Source organism: Tamandua tetradactyla, chromosome 2 (assembly GCF_023851605.1).
Source record: "Tamandua tetradactyla isolate mTamTet1 chromosome 2, mTamTet1.pri, whole genome shotgun sequence".
Lineage (NCBI taxonomy): Eukaryota > Metazoa > Chordata > Mammalia > Pilosa > Myrmecophagidae > Tamandua > Tamandua tetradactyla.
In genome coordinates, this window is record NC_135328.1 from 49,618,402 (window position 1) to 49,637,590 (window position 19,189).

At 36.5% G+C, this 19,189-nt stretch overlaps 1 protein-coding gene and 1 pseudogene across 21 annotated transcripts in view; one reads left to right on the top strand and one right to left on the bottom strand.

Annotated features, from left to right (window-relative positions):
• Positions 1-19,189, top strand: part of RALGPS1 (Ral GEF with PH domain and SH3 binding motif 1) — a 617,170-nt gene that overhangs the window by 297,802 nt on the left and 300,179 nt on the right. The window lies entirely within an intron of this gene.
• Positions 8,936-18,126, bottom strand: LOC143673641 (cyclic AMP-dependent transcription factor ATF-2 pseudogene; annotated as a pseudogene).

The following is a 19,189-nucleotide window of genomic DNA, read 5'->3' on the forward strand; positions in this document are numbered from 1 at the left end:
ACACAAAACAGAACCTTTGGTGAACAGCTGTTTTCATCCATGGGGACTTGGTGCCTGGTTGTGATTTTGTCTGCAAGGGAAACACAGTTGGTTTGGACTCTTGTTACAGAATCAACTGCATGATTCCAGACAATTTGATGTCAGAGGAGGATCATTAGCTTTGGAGGCAGGAAAGTCTTTGTTTGAAACCTGGCTCTGCTACTTTCTAGCTGTGTGATGATGGACAAGTTCCTTCACCTCCTTGTCTCCTATTTCCTCATCTGTAAAAAAAATAATGTTGATATGATTCAAGAAGTCTGCATGGGTAAGGGTCCCCAATCGGCCTGGCACATATTAGAAACATATACATTATTTCTTCTCTTTTGAGAAAAGTCAGGAATATAATAAGGATAAAATCAATATATAGTCCTTGTAGGTTAATCTTAGAAGGGCCCTTGGCCCAGCAGTAGGTAAAGTCCCCTGAATGTGAGACCTTTTTTTGATACTGCTGTATCCCTGACCCAAGAGCAGTGTTTGGCACATAAAAGGAGCTCAGTCAATACTTGTTTCATGAATGAGAAATAGAAAAGTATTTCTGTCTCTAAGGCTCAAAGCTTAAGATTTTGGGCTCTGGAGTAAGAAGTACCTTGGTTTGTATCTGTGTGAACATGGTCAAGTTATTTAACCTCTCTAAATTTCAGTTCCCTTATCTATAAAGTGGAAATGAAAACATGACTACCTCAAAAATTTTACATGAGGATGAATGGTTTTTCTTACTGAGGTAAAATTTACATATAATAAACATATATAAAGTCAAAAATTTTATGAATTTTGACATATGTCTATACCTACGAAACCATCATCACATCAAGATGATAAACATACCCATCACCCCAAAAGTTTCCTCGTGGCCCCTTATTATCTTTCCCTCCACTCCCACTCCCTCTAATGTCTTCATGAAATTAGGTGGTCTAAGTACTTAAAATTTGTTCTATTTCAAAGTTGTTTTAGCTATTCTAGTTCTTTGAATTTCCATATGCATGTTAGAATCAGCCTGTCAAGTTTTATAAAAAAAGACTGCTTGGATTTTTTAAAAAAGATGTTTCAGTTCAATAGATACAGCATAGAATGACTGACCTTTTAAAATGTCTCGTTCTGTAGAAGTATTAAATTGCTAATATAAGTCAGAGAGTAAGTCACTTAAGAAAGAAGAGTCTAGGTATTACCAGGAAAAGTAACATGAAAAATTCTTCAGCAAATTTTGGTAAAAAAGGACCTGTGGGGTACTGGAGAAGGCTTATTGAACCTTTACTCTGTTCAACCTGTTCCTTTGTGCCCTGGTTGTTCTCCTGATGCCCTTGGTTTGTCAAGTTTTTTTAGAAAATGAAATATAACATTTTATTATAAAATATAACATCTATACAAAAAAGCAATAAATTTCAAAGTCATTGTAGCAAGCAACTATAGAACATATTTCAAAGTTTGGTATGGGTGTGAGATCCACAATTTTGGGTTTTTCCTCCTAGCTTCACCAAGATACTGGAGACTAAAATGAATATGAGTGTGATTCAGCAGTCAGACTCATTTGTTAAATACTCTCTTCTCTGTTGTAACTCCTCCTTCTCCTTTGATCCTTCTCCTGATCTTTCAGAGTATTTGGGCTCTGCCCTTTCTAACTTTTTCATGTTGGAAAGGGCTGTCAGTAATATGGGCTGGGGGATGGGACTAATTGATATTCTTGGAGAGGCTGGCCCCTCTGGGTTTCAGAACTTATCTGGCCTAGGAACCCATCTGGAGGTTGTAGGTTTCTGGAATGTACTTAGTATATGAAACTTCTGTAGAATCTTAGATCGAGCCCTAGGTGTTCTTTAAAGTTAACTGGAATGATTTTGGTTGGGGTTTGGTAAACTGTGGTGATTGGCAATACCTAGCTGAAGCTGTGTAAGAGTAGCCTCCAGAATAGCCTCTTGACTGTATTTGAATTCTCTTAGCCACTCATACTTTATATTGTTACATTTCTTTTTAGTTTGTGGTGTATTGGAGTGGCTAGAGGGAAGTACCTGAAACTGTTGATCTATGTTCCAGTAGCCTTGGTTCTTGAAGATGATTATATAATGATAAAGCTTTTTCAATGTCACTGTGTGATTGTGAAAACCTGTGTCTGCTGCTCTTTTTATACAGGATATGGACAGATGAGTAAAAAAATATGGATAGCAAATAAGTAAACAATGAAGGGGACAAAGGTTAAAATAAATTGGGTAGATTGAAATAATAGTGATCAATGAGGGGGAGGGGTAAGGAGTATGGTATGTATAAGTTTTTCTTTTCTCTTTTTATTTGTTTTTCTGGGGTGATTTAAATGATAAACTAAAAAGGGCTATTTATATAATGTGTAACAATAACCTCCAGGATAACCTCTCAACTCTGTTTGAAATCTCTCAGCCACTAACACTTTATTTTTTTCTCATTTCTTTCTTCCCCCCTTTGTCAAAAAAAAGGTTTTCTCAATCCCTTGATGTCAGTTCCCGGCTCATCCTGGCATTTCTGTTTCATGATTTACACCCCTGGGAATCATGCCCCACATAGGGGGAGGAAGGCAGTGAGTTCACTTGCCATGTTGGTTTAGAGAGAGAGAGAGGTCACATCTGAGCAACAAAAGAGGTTCTCTGGGGGTGAGTCTTAGGCCTAATTTTAAGTAGGCTTAGCCTATCTTTTTCAGGAGTCAGTTTCATGGGTGCATACCCCAAGATCTAGGGTTTGGCCTATCGATTTGGTTGTCACCACAGCTTGCGAGAAATCAAAAATTCTCCAAATAGGGAAATCGAATATTTCCTCCTTTCTCCCCATTCCCCAAAGGGGACTTTGCAAATACTTCTTTATTCACTGTTGAAATCACCCTGGGGTTTATTGGGGCATCACATTAATCTGGACAAACCAACAAAATCCCATGCCCTATTCAAGATTCCATGTACTTATGGTGTTCAGCTAAACTGACCAAAAAGTTAAATTAGGGAATGCATTACCCATAATATAAATTTTGCACCAAATAAACATATCTCCCTTTAGTCTCACACAGAAGTTGAAGTTTTAAAATATGGATGCTATCACCCTTTACCCAGTCTTCTGATATACCTATCCAGATCAGCCTCAGGGAACATTATCTTAACAAGATGCTTTTATCACTCTGTTTTTGATGTTTAATAACACTGGTTTTACTTGTTGTGTTTGTAATTTGGGGTAGTAACTAAACTTATATTCAACTGTAGAGCTTCATTTAATGATTTTCTTAATTTGACTTCATTTGAAAGTCTCATGCTTCAAAACTGTGTCACCTAATTTCTATCTAAACAGTATATATTTTTTCTTTTTGTCCTCACATCAAGAAACTTCTATATCCACAAAAGTTGCAAAATTATTAAGTCAAGAAAAAACTCTACAGAAAATTGAATGATTAAAATTAAAATATGACATGTATGAAGGCTTTCTTGTCGTTTTCAAAGTCGTGATGTGTATGCTTGTATTCTTTAGGAAGATCCACCAAATTCAGTAAGGAACTGTGGAGTTCAATACTTATGAATTGTGGGGAATCCTTGAAATGACAGAGCTTAGACCACTGTACAGAGTGTATGCTTGGTTACAGAATTCTTATGGGAGTTAGTTTTTACAATGTTAATAATTACCTGAGCTAATTTAGGGAATTTTACTATTGTAAGTTAGTTGGCTTTAGTAGATATTGGAATTATATTATTAGAATATTTGAAAATGTGTTAATATATGTACCAAACAAGAAAACTGAAAACTGTCATATTGTACTTTGTATTTTTGCTTTAGTTACTATAATCATATTCAATTTATTTGGTATTGATTCTCTTTCATGTGGAAAATCTAATTTCTTTTAAATATATGTTTCTTAGATTTTCTCTAGCTACATTCTGTCCACATAATAACTCTTACTATAATATCATCTAAATAGATAGATGCAAAAATTAGAATTTTCTCTTTCAAAATACTTCTACAGTTGAAATATGAAGGGGCCAGATATTATTTCCTAGTCAAAATTTGCTTATAACATTGTTTGGTTCAAAATGGTAAGTAGTGTTTTTGTCAACCACTTTTTCTCCTTGAAATTTCAAGATAATACTGCATGTTAACTTTTCTAGCTCTAGCTCTAGCTTATCATTCATTGCTATAAAATCAATTATTTGGGGCGGGTCACAGTGGCTCAGTAGGTAGAGTTCTCGCCTGCCATGCCAGAGACCCAGGTTCAATTTCTGGTGCCTGCCCATGCCAAAATAAATAAATAAAATAAAAACAATTATTTGAATTTACTGAAAAAATATTCCTGTTACTAACTATATTAGTTAGGGTTCTCTAGAGAAACAGAATCAACAGGGAACACTTGCAAATATAAAATCTATAAAAGTGTCTCACGTGACCGTGGGAACGCAGAGTCCAAAATCTGCAGGGCAGGCTCTGAAGCCTGCGATTCCGATGGAGGGTCTGGATGAATTCCACAGGAAAGGCTTGCCAGCTGAAGCAGGAAGAGAGCCTGTCTCTTCTGAATCCTTCTTAAAAGGTTTCCAGTGATTAGATTGAGCATCACTCACTGCAGAAGACACTCCCCTTTGTTGATTACAAATGGAATCAGCTGTGGATGCAGCTGACATGATCATGATCTAATTCTATGGAAATGTCCTCATCACAACAGACAGGCCAGCACTTGCCCAACCAGACAAACAGGTATCACCACTTGGCCAAGTTGACACATGAATTTGACCATGATAGTCCACCCCTTGTCAATTTGGCAGCTATATATATCACCTTAAACCACACCTGATTTCTAAATAAAAAACATTAAAATCCACCTTTTTTTTTCTTTCACCTAACAGTACTCAACTGTCCTGCATATAACTGGAAACACAGTAACTCTCCAGAATAGGGTGCAAGTCCTTAGGTAATATTCATTCTTAAACTTGATATCTTACAACTTAAAAAGTATAACAGGAACAAAACAGCATCACAGTCCTCATTTCTATAACTGATCACATGGTTGTAGTTCATATTTATCACTACCTTCTTCCACTACCCATTCCATGTTCCCTTTCCCCTCAGCAAGCACTTCAGCTGGCCATGGTTCTTTGCCTGGTGGGGTGACCCAAACCTTCATTCCTGAAGTTTCAGAGCCATTGGTAGTCCTGCCTGGATTGGGTTGTTGCAGTTTTCCATTGATTTTAATCACAGGGCACGGTAGTACTAAGAGACGCCCTAGGGTATCTCCTGTATTCCAAGAAAACTCTTCTTTACCTCCATTGTGTAGTTGCATTCCTATTTCCCCCTGACAGTCAGGGTCAATCACCCCAGACAATAATGCAACCCTCTGCTTGGCTTGTTGATCCAGGGGCATAAGTAGCCCAAAGTGACCAGGTGGCAGTCTTAGATTCCAGTTCAATGGAATCATTGTTGTGGTTTCTCCTGGTGGAAGCACTCCTCCTTTTGGAACTAAAACTGTAGATCAGCAGAGCTCAGGGTCGCAGGAACAGGAAGCAAAAATTTTCCTAGTGGATTACTAGGGGTAATAGTGAGTGGTGCCCCTCCCATTTCCACCCCTTGGTTCCTGGACAGAAAATCATGCCATCCATTTGAGTTTAGGGGAATGGATCAGCATTTTTTTCTCTACATAACCTAGCAGTGCGGCTCTTGAGGAAGATAAGATTAGTTTAAACCAAATAAAAATTACCTTTGATTATGTATCCAATTTGTAATGTGACTGGCCCTGTCACAGCTATATTTAAAAGCACAATTAATCCAAATTCAGAATAATTATAGCTATATGTTTAAAAGTTTTGTGATAAGGATTCTTGAAAGAACAAAGCATATTCTTTAATTAATTTTCTTTAAGATGTGTTTTTTTTCCTCAGGGTATTTTAATCTCATATGAACATGCTAGTCACAATGAAAAGCTAAAGCTTTGACTCGCTATTGTGTAACTCAATTCATATAATATTTTGAATGTTTTAAGAAGTCTCCAGTGCTTATATAACCCTCAAGTAATAACTTAAAAGTATTCTTGGAAAGAAAAAAAAGTTGATTATGAGGACAAAAAAAATATATTTATTCCTTCTAGCCTCCTATGCTCTGGAGCAGCTAGAAACAAAAATGTGAGAGGATGATATAATAGCCCATGACAAACTCTGGGATCTGTCCTGTAACTACTTGTTGAAGAGTGCTTTGAAAACTATTGCTTTTGTCTTTCTTTGCTGTGTATATATGTTAGATTATATAATAAAAAAAAGTTAAAAAAAAAAGTGTTCTTGGAACTATTTCTCACAGTTTCTGACAGTTCCTACAAAAAAAAAACACTTTAATTGGGGTGACCAACAAATTTTAGCTGTCATAGGGAATGTTTTGATAGAGAAATGGGTGGGAACAAAAACAAACCCACACTGAAGAAGACATTCCCTTGCACTCACTCCCCACTTCATCCCCTGACCTGTGATTTTCTTTTCCGATGGTGTTTCCAGTAAGCTTTTCTTTTCAGACAGATGTTAAACTTTGCAGAAGTACAAGCTTCAATTAGACATTGCTACCTATCATAGCTTGCTAAACCCCAACCAAAACCATTCCTGCCAATCTAAAGAATACCTAGGGTGTTATATAAGATTCTACAAAGGTTCTATGCACTAGGGTAACTTTCCAGAAACCTACAACCTCCTGATGGATCCCTGGACCAGATAAATCCTGAAATGCAGATGGCCCAGCCTCTCCAGAATATCTACTACTTCTATCCCCCATCCCATATTATCGACAGCCCCATCCAGCATGAAAAAGTTAGAATGCACATAGCCCAAATACCCCTAAAGAGTGGGACTGAAAGATAGAGGTGATATTGGAGTTATACAGAGAAGGTAGAGTTTAACAAATGAATATGATTATGGAATCATTATATTGATATTTCTTTTAGTCTCCAGTATCTTAGAGCAGCTAGACATAAACCTAAAATTGTGCGATTGTAACTCGTACCAAACTCTGAAATCTGTTCTGCAGCTAATTGTTGTGATGTGCTTTGAAATTTATTGCTTTTTTGTATATATTTTCTTTTTCACAAAAAAGAAAAAAATGTTGATTGTGATGATAAAAAAAATTCCTTTTAGCCTCCTATGTTCTGGAGTAGCTAGAAGGAAAAATCTGAGATGATGGAATGGTATCCCATGACAGTCTCTGGAATCTGTTCTGTAACAACTTGTTGAAGTGTGCTTTGAAAATTATTGCTTTGTTCTTTCTCGACTTGGTATGTTATATTATACAATTTAAAAAGTTTTAAAAATAAAAAAATTAACTTCTATCCAAATCAAGAAGTATAAAAGGCATATTGTTACAATAATGACATTTTGAACATAGTTTGTAGAGAGGAAAAAACATAGACTATATTTATTTCCTGTATTGAACTTTCCAAGATTTTCTAAATTAATGAAGCACTTTTGCTATTAATAGTGATAACCATGGCTATGGTATAATTGAGGAAATTATCAATCTCATTAAGCCTATTAACACTGCCATAACTTGGTCCAGCACAAAAGTGAACGAACCTTAGCTCCAAGAACACCCTGTTAATAATATCATATCGTTTTCAAACATTTTCACTTCTTAAAGAAGGAGTAATAAGTCAAATTACAAAGGAAAATATTGATACATTTGTCATTAAAAATAAAATTCTATGTATGAAAAAATGTTTACATTCATTCTATTTTGGCTGACTTACACAACAACCCTGAGAAGATCAGCTGGTATTATTATCCCTTCTTGTATGGGCAAGACAACAGAGGCTAATAGGGATTATTCAATGTCATACAAGCATAAAACAGCCAAGCCATTCAGAAGAATGACTGTTAAGAACAAAAAAGATAAAAACCCAGGTATATACAAATCACCTTGTTAATGTAATAATAATTGAAAATCTGAAAAACAATAGGTGATCTTCTAATAGAGAGACCTGGTTAAAAAAAAAAGAGCCCATTTTGCAGTATATAAATAAATTTGTACCTGTAATCATTTTATTTTCTTTAGAGAAAAAAATTCAAAAGTTTTTTTTTCTAAAAGATTGTGAAAATAGTTCTTTGTTAAGAATTCATTTATCAGTTGATAATAATAACATGATCTTAACCTACCCTACTATGTAAGTATATATATATATTTGAAGTTTGTATGATCTTTAAGATTTTTCTAAACGGTTAAAATACAATGGTTAAAATAAGTCCTGCAAGACAATTTGTTTGTTCCACTGCTACCATGTCAATATTCAAGGCAAAATAAAGAAGTTTTAAAAGATGCCTACCTCACATATGAAAAAAAATTAAGTTATGAAATTCACATTTGATTAAATGCTGTGTCTGATAGGAAAAATATTTTCCCACGGATTTACATGGACATTTATATTGGTAATATCTTTATAGAATATAGGGCTCTTTGTCCTTAATTATGATTATACAAAAGAGATTCATTTTCACTGAGAATGGAAAATTCAGAAGATTGACTATTTTAATAACAATTACAATTCATTACTATAAATGTTTGGTTCATGTTCATCAACTGGTATTTTAGAAAGATTCTTCTGGAGAATATTAACAACATTAAAAACAGAGCGTAAAACAAGCAAAAACAAAAGAAATGAAATAGACTTTGTCCTGCCTAATGCCGTCACTGGACATCTTGCCATGGGAGTCAAAGATTTACTGAGGGTGAGACTTAAAACCATTGTTCCCAATGAATTTCCTAAGAAATGTATTTGAGGCACATTGGCAGGGCAGTATGAAATTATTTGTTCCGCCACTGGCCATATTGTACCTGCTTTGTGGATGGATAATCACAAAATTTCCAAAGCTGTCAATCTGGAACCTTTTTCGAGCACTATATTCAATTTCCAAAGCTGTCAATCTGGAACCTTTTTCGAGCACTATATTCACTGCAGTTGACCATTTAATGAGCTCATGTCTTCTACTTTCTTCTCCAAAGATTGAACCCAGACTTTTCGTTTTTGTCAGCATCTTGAAGCTGCTGCCCTATTTTGCTCTAGAACCTTTCTCCTTTTTTCATCAGTATCTTCATTAGCTGTTCTTTTTCAATGAAAACTTGTATTTTGGGTTTGTGGAGCTGTCAGCTGGAGAAGCCGGAGTTTCTGTAGTAGACATGGCTGGCTGCTGTAATGATGTGGTCGAGATTTCTCTGACTGAGTCCTAACCAATCCGCTACCATGACCTTTGGTCACTGGAGGATGTTGCTGGGTCAAAGCAACTTTTAATCTCATTTTTGTTTCTGATTGTACTGGTTGAGGGGAGGATGGACCTGGGATTCCTGGGACACTAGGCACCATGGTGACTGGTTGAACAAGTGGAGCTGCAGCAGGAACATGTACATTAGAACTTGTAATTGATGCAGGAATAGGAATAGACATGGTTTGTCCATTAGGAAGATGTAATAGAAGAGGAAATGGGCCTGGTACAAGGATGATTGACCTGTTGGAGGATGGTGCTTGGTTGATTACAGTACTTGAGGTTGGTGAGGGTACTGCCTGCTGAATAATTATACTTGAGTCAGAACTTATGAGCAGGACATTGGGAACTTGTACTGACACTGGACAAATGATAGCTGATGTGGGCTGTGCAGTTTGTGCCAATGGTACTTCCTTTTCATCACTGGTAGTAGACTCTGGATGAGGTAAAGGGCTATCCTGGTGAGTTGTTTCTACAATAGAGGACTCCTCAATTTTGCTTCTTATGATAGGTGTTGCAAGAGGGGATAAATGTCATCTTCAGTGGCTTTCTTGAATCCGTTCTCAAATGGACTTCCCAATTCATTAAAGAAACCCACTTCACCATTTTTCAAGAATCTTGTTGGTGTTGGGGTCTGATCAGCCACAATGACACTGTCATTAAATGCTTTACAAAATTTCAGTGTCATCTCAATGCTTATGTTTATGGACAGCCAAATGATCCTCGTTGGTAAAATGCTGGCCACATCCAGGGACAGTACATAGAAAGGGTTTGTGGAACCATATTCCACAGGTTCTTGTATTGCCTGGCAGAATTCACAGGTAACTTGAATGTCAGAAGTTGAACAACTTATCACATCCTCTTTTTCATGACGAAGATACATAACATTGTTGTGAAGTTTAAAAATAGTACAATTGATACACATTATTTGTAGTAGTTATGGTCTGTAAAGTCATCACGAACATTGAATTAGGCAATACTGGAACACTGTTCCTTTCTAGCTGGTGGACCATGAGCTTTATATTCACTCTGCTGCCAGGAATCAATCCTCTCTTATCAAATAAGCAGAGCTTCCAAAGTTTCCATCTAAGTATCCCTTTCCAGGTCATTACCTTATGCACCTGTCAGTCACCCAAGAGCTGTGAGCACAGTCTTGCTTACAAATTAACCCCTCTTTCTCTTCATTTTTAAACATTTTTATTTACACATCATACAGTCCAACCTAAGTGTATAGACATGCCTTTGCCATCATAATCGATATGAAAACATTTCTTTTTCTTCCACAAAGAATCCATATTCCTCCCTCATGCCCCCTACTTGTTGACATGTAGTTTTGGCATAATGCCTTTGTTACATTCAATGGAAGGATATTACAGTGTTACTGTTGTCTATAGACCCTAGCTTGCATTGATTGTACTTTTTCCCATATACTATCTGTTTTCAACATCCTGCAATGTTGACATTCATTTGTTCTCCCTCATGGAAAAATGTTTTTTTATTTGTACATTTAATCACCATCATTGTCCACTCTAGGAATTCCTAAATTATACCATCTCAGTCTTTGTACTTTATCTTTCCTTCTGGTTTCATATGTGCCTCCAGCCCTTCAACATTGATTGATTTTTGAATGATAAGCCATCCTTTCATTTGGTAATTACCCCACCTGGTTATGATGTGGCATCCTTTTATATATTTCTGGATTAGATTAGCTAAAATTTTGTCTAGAACTTAGCATCTGTGTTCATGATGAGGAATATTGACCTTTTTTTTCTTTCCTGTAATGCTCTTTATCTAACTTTAGTATTAGTATAATATTGACCTCGTAAAATGAGTTGGGAAGTTTTCCTTCCTTTCAATTTTCAAAAAAGTTTGTGTAGAATTGGTATGATTTCTTTCCTGAAGTTTTGTAAATTTCTCCGGTAAAGCCAATTAGACCTGGCTGTTTCTTTGTTGAAAGTTTTTAAACTACTAATTCAATTTCTCTGAAGATATGGAGCTATTTGAGTTATCTGTTTTGTCTTCAGTGAACTTTGATTGTATCTTTCAAGATGTTTGTCCATTTTAACTTAGTTATTAAATTTATTCCCATGAAATTCATAATACTCCCTTATTATCTTTTTAATATCTATTGGATGTGTAATGATGTCCTCTCTCTCATTCCTGATAATTTTTATTGTCTATCTCTTTTTTCTTCATCAGCCAAGCTAAAGCATTATCAATTTTATTCATCTTTAAAAAAAGAGCTGTGCCCACCTGGAGAAAGGGATGCAGATGAGATACATGGCTGACAAAACTCAAAAGCCTAGGAAGGAAGAGACTAAGGAGGAAATTTATTGGAATAATAAGGTTTCAGAAGGGCCACCATGTATACAGGGGAAAATATGGTGCAACACATATGCTATTCTAGTTTGCTAGCTGCCGGAACGCAGTATATCAGAAACAGAATGGCTTTTAAAAAGGGGAATTTAATAAGTTGCAAGTTTACAATTCTAAGGCCAGGAAAATGTCCCAATTCAAACAAGTCTATAGAAGTGTCCAATCTAAGGCATCCAGGAAGAGATACCTTGGTTCAAGAAGGCCGATGAAGTTCAGGATTTCTCTCTCAAGTGGAAGGGCACGTGGCTAACACAGTCAGAATTTCTCTCTCATCTGGAAAGGCACATGGTGAACACGGTCAGGGTTTCTGTCTCGTCTGGAAAGGCATGTGGTGAACATGGCATCATCTGCTAGCTTTCTCTCCTGGCTTCCTTTCACGAAGCTCCCCAGAAGGCATTTTCCTTCTTCATCTTCAAAGGTTGCTGGCTGATGGACTCTGCTTTTCGTGGCTGTGTTGTTCTGCTCTGCTCTCTCTCAATCTCCCATTCTCCAAAATGTTTCCTCTTTTATAGGACTTCAGAAACTAATCAAGACCCACCCAAATGGATGGAGCTATGTCATCATCTAATCCAGTTTAACAACCACTCTTGATTAAATCACATCTCCAAGGAGATGATCTGATTACAGTTTCAAACATACAGTATTGAATATGAATTATTCTGCCTTTATGAGATGGGATTTAGATTAAAACATGGCTTTTCTAGGGGACATACAGCCTTTCAAACCAGCGCATATGCCCAGGATGGAATATATACTCAGAATTTGTGAGTTCATGAGCTCCATGCAAACAGAAGATAAAAGCTAAGGCAGAGTTCTTAGAGCCAAAGAAATCCAGGCTTCAGTGTTTGCTGAATTTTCTAGATAACTTTTGCTTATTGATTGCTAATTTCATTATGGATAGACAATATATTTTGTAAGACTTGAATTATTTTGACTTTATTGAGGTTTACTTTATGTCCTAGAATACAATCGATATTGGTAAATTTGTGCACTTGAAATAAAATGTGTGTTCTGATCTTACATGGAGTGTTCTATAAATGTCATTGAGTCAATAGTGTTGTTCAAGTCCTGTGTATCTTTACTGATTTCTAGTTATTTGTTCTATGAATTATTGAGAAAGGGGTGTTGAAATCTCCTACATCATTATAGATTCATCTGTTTCTTCTCTCAGTTCCATCTGTTTTGCTTCATGTATTTTGAAGTCCTGTTATTTTAGGTACATAAACATTTTAAATTATGTCCTCCTCTTGAATTGACCCTTTTATCATTATGAAATGACTTATTGTAATATTCTTTGCTCTGAAATCATATGTAGCCATTTTTCTTTCGATTAGTGTTAGCATGTATATCTTTTTCATACTTTTACTTTCACTCTATTTGTATCTTAATATTCAATGTGAGTTCCTTGTAGATAGCTTATAATTGAGTCTTACATTTTTAAAAAATCCAGTTTGACAACCTGTTCCCTTCAATTGAGGTGCTTAGGCCATTGTATTTACTTTGAATTTAATTATTGATATTATTGAATCTGTTCTGTTTCCTCTTCTTATGATTTCTTTTGAATTAATTGAGCATATTTCATGATTCCATTTTATCTCCTTTGTTGGCTTACTAGCAGTAACTTCGTTTTTTTCTTTTAGCGGTTGGTTTAGGTTTATATTATGCATCTTTAACTTAACACAGTATATCTTCAAGTGATAATATACCATTTCATATATACTATTAAACCTTTATAACAGCACACTTCTATTTACTTCCCTTCCATTTTTTGTACAGTTGTTGGCATACATTTTACTTTTACATATGTAATAAATTCCACAATATTTTATTATTGCATTTGGGTCAAACAGTTATCTGTTAAAGTCTATTATCTTTTTTTTTTTTATAGGTAGGCTCTGAGATAAAGTCTATTACCCTCTAAACAGATTTTTAAAAATTACTTATAACAAAGTACATAAATATTAAGAGTACACTTCAATGAATTTTTACAAGGTGAACAAACCTGCATATCCACCATTGAGAAGTGTTAGCTCATACTCCTTCCAAATAATTAACTATACACAAGTATGATCACTATTGTATCCTCTATCACTATAGTTAGTTTTGTCTCTTTTTGAACTTTATATGAATGGAATCATAAAATAGTTACTTTTTTTACTTCTTTCACTTAACATTATGCTGATGAGATTTATTATGCTTTTGTATGTAGCAAGAATTTTGTCCTTTTTCATTGCTGTATATTATATCATATGAGAAGGTCATAATTTATTTATTCATTCCAATGTTGGTGGATGTTTTCTTTGTTTCCAGTTTGGGGCTATTATGCAAAATGTTGCCATGTTCTAGTTTGCTAGCTGTCAGAATGCAATATACCAGAAATGGAATGGCTTTTAAAAGGGGAATTTAATAAGTTGCTAGTTTACAGTTCCAAGGCCAGGAAAATATCCCAATTAAAACAAGTCTAAAGAAATGTCCAATCTAAGGCATCCAGGGAAAGATACCTTGGTTCAAGAAGGCCGATGAAGTTCAGGGTTTCTCTCTCAAGTGGAAGGGCACATGGTGAACATGGTCAGAGTTTCTTTCTCATCTGGAAGGGCACATGGTGAACACGGCGTCATCTGCTAGCTTCTTCTCCTGGCTTCCTATTTAATGAAGCTCCCTGGGAGGCGTTTTCCTTCTTCATCGCCAAAGGTCACTGGCTTGTGGACTCTCTGCTTCGGTGGTGCTGCAGCATTCTCTGCTCTCTCTGAATCTATCATTCTCCAAAATGTTTCTTCTTTTATAGGACTCCAGTAAATAAAGACCCACCCAAATAGGTGGAGACACATCTCCCCTAATCCAGTTTAACAACCACTCTTGATTGGGTTACATCTCCAGGGAGATGATCTAATTACATAGTATTGAATAGGGATTATTCTGCCTTTATGAAATGGGATTTTGATTAAAACATGGCTTTTCTAGGGTCCAGCACATGCCATGTCATTAGGTGTTTATATGTTCACCGTAATAGATACTGCCAAACTGTTTTCAGAAGTAGTTGAACTGATTTACATTCACATCGGCAGTGTGTGTGTCGGTTGTTCCATATCTTTGTCCATACTTGGTATTGTCAGAGGGCAGAACAACAGTGATGTAGAGCTCACCTCAGTACATCTATTTTTTCTGAGGTTTTGGGCCCTCAGATTTTGGCTGTTTTTGTTGCTCTGTGATATATTTAAATAACTTGGTCTTTGTGCTTTTTGTTTTTTGTTTTTTATATTTTTATTGTAATAACATATATACAACTCAGAATCTCCCATTTTAACCACTTTCAGGTGTACAATTCAATGACATTAATTATAGTCACAATATTGTATCATCATCACTAACATACGTTTCCCGAACTTTTTCATCACCCCAAACAACAATTGCACTCATTAACAATCCAACCGTTCCCCTTCAAATAGCTGTATTTTAATATTGTTGGTACTTTATCCATTATTTGTAGTTAATCTGATACCAGCTAGAGTCAGAATCTCTTCATTTATTTTGAAAATTATCATCTGTGGAAAAAATTATTCTTAAATTACATGAACTTGTCATTCTCCTCCATATGGGTGTAGGATGGCATGCATTGCAACTGATATATCTGGTTTATGACAATTTTCATTGTCACTATATTATGTCTAATGATGTAGTATCTAGAATATTTTCCCTTTGAAAGTAGTTACTAGAAATATACTTTACTTTATGATTCTGTATATCTCTTTGTTTTTACATTCATCCTAGCTTAAGTTGGAAAATGTCAACTGAAAAAAGTATTGTGAAGCTCACATAATCTTTGGCTATCCTTACATAAGCAGTGATGGGATTCTTATCAATGGTAGCATGATACCTACAAAGGGGAAGGAGTACCTCACCTCCTGAAGATTCTTAAGGGAGAAGGGTGCTAATTGCTGGGAAGAAAGCTTCACTTGGAAAGGCTGGAAATTTTTCAAAATGTGGATTTATCCCAACATAAAAGCTTTGTTTTGAAGTACCGTTTAAGCAAAACAGGTCAACCTGATAGAGGACTTGGTGAAGCCACTTAACTTGGACATGAATGAGCTGATTTATGGCTCAGAGCAGAGGGAAGAGATTAACGTTGTACCCATGTCAAATGATGTCATTTTTAGAATAACTGATCTATCTCCTGGCATTTTTAAGTAGGTCTTGTAAATAATTGGCGGTATGCCATTTTTCCTCAAATGCATTTAATGAACTGCTAATTATAGTCTCTGCAACCAGCTCTGGTGATAACTGTTACATGTAAGTTGTCAACATCCAAGAAGAATTCTTATATTGCAAACCCCTTTTAGAAATTTCAAAGTCTTCAAAATGGCAAACAGTTTCTTTGCCAAACTGAATTTTAACTGAAAGGAAAGTCAGAGCTATCTTTGCACAGATGAAGCACCAGCTTTGTTTGGCAACATACCTAGTTTTGTAACTTTGAAGCAAGAAGGCCCATCTACCACTATGGCTGGAATTTTCTATGCCAGCATGTATTGATGTCAAAGATGCAACTCTGAAAGACTTCTTTTGAAGCCTGCAAATTCATCAGGGCCGAAACCTTGAGCCATTGCCTTTTCAGGAGTTTTGTGTATGTGAAATGGGGTAGAACATGAGGTTTGCTTCAACTACACAGAAATTCACTGACTTTCCAAAGGGTAAGTCTTGAAGTATGTGACTGCAGTTGTACTTTTTATTTCTTTGAAAGGGATGGAAAACCCACACAGTTTGAGAAAGAGGAATTCATTCATAACTTGACTTTCTTACTAGATATTTTGGTCATATGAATGAGCTAAATTTTTCTATTCGCCATTGTAGATGTTGCTAAGAAAAGGACATTTGGGGACATGTTGCCCTCTAGAAAATGAGAGTTGGGTGGATGAGTCTGCAAACTTTCTACTGATGAAGAAATGCTTGTGCAACCTGAAAGTTGCAGAGTCATGTTGGGTTCCCAGCAGCAGAAATCTACAGACACCTGCAATCACTGCCCAATCTCTTTTCTTTTTAAAGCTACTACTTTTCAGTGAAACATGCACAGGGAGGGTGGATTCATAATCCTTCCTTGGAGACAAACCCATCAGTCAAGGAGACTTTGATATTGCTTTCCTCAAGACTTTAGAAAAAAGAAAACGACACAACATGAATTCAGCTGAAAAATGCTTGGAGATAGACGCTGTTCTTTGACACTGACCTACACTGACTTTTGCTGGTGATCTGGTATACCACTGCCTTCCCTTAGGAGTCAGGGTTTCCAGTATTTGTTGATACCAAAACAAAGATGTCAAGCTGACTGAATGTCACAGTGTCATGTGTGTTTTATGTCAAGGAGTGTTCACAATTCCAATTTTATATTCAGTAATAATAGTCATTATGACTGTGTTTACTGAATGCTTACTGTATATCAAGCACTATTCTAATAACATGAGTTAACCCATTGAATATACATGACAATTTATTTAAGGCGCAAATGTTTTATTATCCTAGTTTTCATATAAGAAGACTGAAGCACCCAGAGAGGTTAAACAAATTGTCCAAAGTCATAGGGCTGATTAAGTGGTGGATCCAGATTTAAACCCAGGTGGTCTTGCTCCAGAGTTCACGCTTTAACCCCTGGCAACTGCTTGTCTCATGCCAGACTACAGCAGGGGTCACATTATTGTTCACTTTTTATTTTATTTGCACAGTTTGGATTTCTTTTGGTTCTTTTCAGGAAGTTGGTGTTAATTATTTTGTATAAAAAAATGAGAGTGAGAGACAGAGAGAGAGGAGGGGTGTGGGATAAGCCTCTGAAACGAATTTTTCACTTAAATTTAATGTTAAGATGAAGTGTGTGTAAAATTTCACATATCCGTGTTACTCACATTTTACTGGGTAGGGAGCCCATAGCTTTCATTAGATTCCCAAGGGTCCTGAGACCCAAAGACAGGGGCCATATCAAGTTTATCTTTGTCTCCCAAATGCCTAACACCATTGCAGGGCACATAGTATTTGTGCAGTAAAGTTTCATTGATTTGCTGAATAAAAAGTTGCTGTGCTTTAAGAGTTGAACCCCCATTATCTGAAAAATCCATTTTTTCAAAACGTTTCACTTTCATCTAGTTGAGAGAAGATAGCACTCATTCAGTCAACAACTAGCTGTTCAGCACCCACAACTATGTTGTTAATTAAGCTGTGGATATACAAATGTAAACAAATTAGATTATTAGGAACTGCTTTGGTTTGCTAAAGCTACTGGGATGCAATATACCAGAAATGAATTGGCTTTTACAATGGGGATTTATTAACTTACAAATATACAGTTCTAGGCCATGAAAATGTCCAACTTAAGATATCAATAGGATGATACCTGAGCTCTGAAGAAAAGCTTCTGGCATCTGGGACATCTCTGTCACATGGGAAAGCATGTGTCTGTTCCTTCATTACCTGGTTTCATTGCTTTCAGCTTCTGGTTTCGTTGGCGTCCTCTCTGATCTTCCATGGGTCATCGCTTAGCTTCTCCAGGGCTTTTTCTGTTTTCAATCATCTCGTAAAGGATGCCAGTAAAAGAATTAACATCCACCTTAAATGGGCTGGGTCACATCTTAATTGAAACAATCCAAGCAAAAGATATTATCCACAATAGGTCTGCACTCACAGGAATGTATCAAAAGAACATGGCCTTTTCTGGGGTACATAACAGCTCTCAACTACCACAGGAACTATCCCTGAATGTTGCTTATATTCTTGGGAGGGAAGACAGACCTTTCAATAAGGAATAGCAAAAGCTATTGTTAGGGAGCACATAGAAAGGTTGCTCAATTTAGTCTGGTTTCATATTGGGGTCCAGAAAGCTTGTCTGAGCAAATGGCCTGAGGAATGAAGTAGAGTTGGTTGGGTGAAGGCAACAGGAAAGAGTGTTTCAGGCAGTAGAAGCAGCAAGGCCTAAGGTGAGAGAGAGCAAGGCAGGGAAAAGGAAAAACTGAAAGAAAATGTGCAGCATAGCTAGGCTGTGCTGTAGAGGGCAGTGTCAGGGATGAGCTGGAGAGCCAGTCAGCTGAGAAGACCCTTGTTTGTCACATCAAGCAATGGAAAGACAGGAAGGGTTTCAAGCAGGGGAGAGCTGTAATTCGGTTTGCATGTTAACAAGGATTGCTCTGGTTGCTCTGTGGAGAATGAACAGATGGAAGAGAGGCAGTTCAGAGACTATTACATCGTCTAGGTGAAAAGGTGATGTGGTCTGTATGAGGATAATGCAGAGGAAAGGGGGAGGCATACATGGATGCAGGAGATCTTTAGATACTGGAATCTGCAGGCCTTGGTACTAAGTTGGACGTAGATATTATGGGAGACAGAGGAGTCAAGGAAATCTCTGAAGTTTCTGGCCTAGGCAATTGAGTGGCTGGTAAGGAAATGCAGGTGATGTGGAGTTGGGGGTAACATGGAGAGTTTGGTTTTGGCCATAAGGTGCCTGTGAGAGACTCATATGAGATGTCCAGTGCCATCCTATTTCATCATGTACAACATACCCTAAAACAGGCTGGGGTTTATTCACTCGTTCCCTC